The sequence below is a fragment of the Pseudophryne corroboree genome, chromosome 9 (assembly GCF_028390025.1).
Source record: "Pseudophryne corroboree isolate aPseCor3 chromosome 9, aPseCor3.hap2, whole genome shotgun sequence".
Lineage (NCBI taxonomy): Eukaryota > Metazoa > Chordata > Amphibia > Anura > Myobatrachidae > Pseudophryne > Pseudophryne corroboree.
In genome coordinates this window covers 136820690-136824435 of record NC_086452.1, presented here as the reverse complement: position 1 = coordinate 136824435, position 3746 = coordinate 136820690, and the positions used below count along the sequence as shown (strand labels likewise).

General features: G+C 41.9%; 1 pseudogene; it reads right to left on the bottom strand.

The window, feature by feature from the left end:
* Positions 1-349: 349 nt before the first annotated feature.
* On the bottom strand, positions 350-467 carry LOC134958907 (5S ribosomal RNA; annotated as a pseudogene).
* Between the last annotated feature and the right edge of the window lie 3279 nt (positions 468-3746).

Here is a 3746-nt window from a genome sequence, read left to right as displayed (position 1 = left end):
GGATAATCCATCCAATTTAAGTAAATTTGATTGTACAAGGTGATACAAATCAAACTGACTGGCTCCGTTCAGCAAAAATATATATATAGAAATGTGTGTCTCTCTGGTGTTAGAAGCACTGTGATCCAGATTTAAATGATATAGGAAATATCATGTTCCAAAGAACTGCAATATAATTGTATCAAATCACACTATCATTATTCTGGAAGGGAGAGATATTTCTCTGTATAACACTGGTGGGCTCACCTTGTTGCCTAGGTAAGAGTCTGTTTCTATAGGCTGGAGTGGATATTGTGAGTGTTACCTGAAACTTTGGCTCCAGGTCTGATTGTTTTTTGTAGGATAAAAATACCTGCAGTACCGGGTATTCTCTGGTGGTCTCCCAACCAGGTACTGACCTTGCCCACAGTGCTTGGCTTCCAAGATCAGACGAGGTTGGGCATACTCAGTGTGGTGTGACCGCAGGTAATGTATCCTGCTTTATATTGCCCGGAGCCAAGTGTTGTGTAATGGAAGTTATTCAAGAACTCTTAGAGTCCAGATATTGGTGATACAACGATGTGTATCGATGATATTGGAGAGGACAATAGGAGATACGTCCTGAGCCAAAGTTCAGTTTAGTGATGAGCCTGATGTTGTCCCAGAATCCCCTTATTGCACAAAGATTATTTTCCAAACTAGTCACAAAAAATTATTTGTCGTACAATGTATATAAGTGAAAAGTCACATTAATGTCTGGAAACTCGGTGCAACAAAAAATATTGTGCAATTATAGCGGAGATATTCCTTATAAAAGGGCCTATGACAGCAAATACGGCTTCAAAATTGAGGTATAATCCTACTGTTAGGTGGAGGGGTAAAATACCCCCCTTTTTTTGGTGAGAACCGTCACTCAAGATCCATGGTGAGAGGTGAGTCCAGCAGAGAGACGCGCCGGTATCCGCGGTCCGTCGACCGGAAGTTCGGAAACCGGAAGTGACGACAACCGGAAGTGACGACGTACGTTTCGCTCGTGGAGCTTGTTCACGGAAATGCCTGCTCCCTGGTCCTCTGTTGCTGGCTTATAAGGACCTGGTGGGTCCTAATAATTGGTTGATTGATTGCTGTGCTGTTTAATAAAGTGAATAATGAGCTCAGAGTTTTAGAGACGCTGTGTTGTTATGATTACATTAATGTGCACTGTGCGGTCATAAATTCATGTATGTTAAGGGGCTAAATAGCCAGGAATTGATATTTTCAAGATTATACAAATAGAGAACACCCTTGATAAAGCTTATTAGGTGTTTAATTGTGATATAATTGCATTGTTGTGAAATCACTAAAAGTTGCTGGATATAGCACAATGTATGGGAATACGCTATTAGTAGTGTTTTAAATGAATATAACTGTTGATTTGGTAACACTGAAAACATGGGACAGATTAAGAATGTGAGGGAATTAATGATAGCAATTGGAGAGCAAAGAAATTGTCACGATATAGAATGTAAAATATAAAATGGGAATTGTGAAAAATAAATCAGAAACTGTTGATCAGGGAAATAATACTGGGTAAAAGTTACTAATGGAAATTGTAATGATAGATAATGGAAATTCTAGGGGTCATAAAAAAGAATTTAGAGAGAAATTGCAATATTATTGTTGAAAAGGCTTTAATGCTATATTGGGTGTATAAAGAAAAAGGGAGTGTATTAGTTGGAAGGAACATATGTGAGCAAAGTGAAGTGAGGATTAAAGGTGAAGTTTGACAATGATGTGGAGGATTATACGATTGTGCTTGGTGGGGTGCAGTGATAAAGTGATGAGAGCAAAGGTATGCTGGGATTGAAAAACATGTGTGTATCACTGTGGATGACAGGTGTGAAATGAAAGGAGGGAGGGAGATACGGGGAGTGGGGGTGTGTGGGGGGGGTTTGGGTGTGGAAAGGGGAGGGGAAAGAGGGAAGGGGGGAAGGGGGAAAAAAGGGGGGGGGAAGAGGGGGAATGGGGGGGAGGGAGAACAAAGAAAGATGGGAAGGGGAAGGGAGGGGGGGGAGGAGGGGGGGAGGGGAAGGGGGGAAGAAGGGAAGGGGGGAAAAGGGGATGGGAGGGAAAGGATGGGGGGGAAAGAAAGGGGGGTGGATGGAAAAGGGGGGGTTTGAGGAAAGATAGGGGGGCAAGAAGGTTAGTGTAGTGTAGGGATGATTGAAGGGGATTTTTCGTGACGGGAAAAAGGTAGCTGAGGGGCAGTGGTAAGAATGGGAAAGTGAGGATCAACCTGGGCAGGGGAAAGGGGGTGAGAAGAAATGGAGAAACAGAATGGAGAGAGGGATGGGAAAAGGAAAGAGAATGCTGGGGCAATGTGGGATGCAGATGATGGGGTGAAGGGAGGTTTTAAAGGAGATGTGGATAGGATATTGGGTATGAGCGAAGTGGAATGAAGGGGCAGAACTGAAAATATTGGATGATTGGGGTGTGGTGAAAGATTGGGAAAGTGACTGATGCAATGGAGAGAAGTAGTTGTGAAATGTGGTGACTGAGAAAATTGTGGATCAGCTGGGTTATGTGATGTTGACAGGCAGAAATGGAAAAGGGATAGAGAGAGAGATGAAGGAATTAATGGTGCTAACTGTGACTGAGTGCTAGAATAACTGGATTGAGGATAAATTGATATGGGATTGCTGAAGAAAAGAAAGTTGCATTAAATTGAGGAGGAATTTACAGGAAGACACTGTAGTTAATATACTCATTGAGACCATTGGGAGCTAGAGTATTCAGCCGGAAAGTCCATTCACTTTCTTTCTTAAGGAGCGCGGTCATGATATCTCCTCCTCTGATTCCCATTTTAACTTGTTCTAGGCCACATATTTTTAGATCCTGCGGGGAGTATGCATGTTGTTGCAGAAAATGTCTGGAGACTGAAGTTAATTGCTTCATCCTTTGTTGGTCTCTATTTGCATTTCTGATGTTGCTCATGTGCTCAAGAGCCCTCTGCTTCAACATCCGTGTGGTGATTCCTACATATTTTAAATTGCACGGACATGATATGCAATAGATTACGTTTGTACTTTTACAGTTAAAGAAGTTCTTGATTTTGATGGTATCTCCATATCTGTCGCTTATTGTTTGGACGTTGACCATATGTTCACAGATTTTGCAGTTTCCACAGGGGTAACTTCCTATTGCAATTGGGTCTCGTGCAGGTCTTGTTGTAAAATGGCTTTTGACAAGCTGGTCTCTCAAATTAGGGGAGCGTCTCAAGCTGAGTTCTATCGTGTTCTTGAGTTTTTGTGATAAATCATTGTCGGATAATAGAATGGACCAGTGTCGTTGTAGAATAGATTTGATTTCTTTCCATTCATTGCAGAAATCCCCTACAAATCGGATGGTCATATTGTCACTGGTAGTTTTTGAGTCCTGGAAAATTAGAGTCTCCCTTGGTGTATGGAAGCCGACCTTTTTAGCTTTTTTGATGGACCTAGAGCTATAGCCACGTTCTTTGAGTCTCAGTGCCAGTTCTTTACTGCGGGTGGCAAATACATCATCATTTGAACAGTTTCTTCGTAACCGTAGAAATTCCCCTTTGGGAATGTTGGTAATCGTGGGGGGGAAATGGGAACTGGTCTGATGTAACAAGGTATTTGTGGATGTTTTTTTGCGATAGATTTCTGTTGAGAGGCGATTGTAGTCATCTCTATAAATTCGGAGATCCAAAAAGGAGATGCTGTCTGGGTTGCAATCAAAGGTGAACCTGAGGTTTAAATTATTAT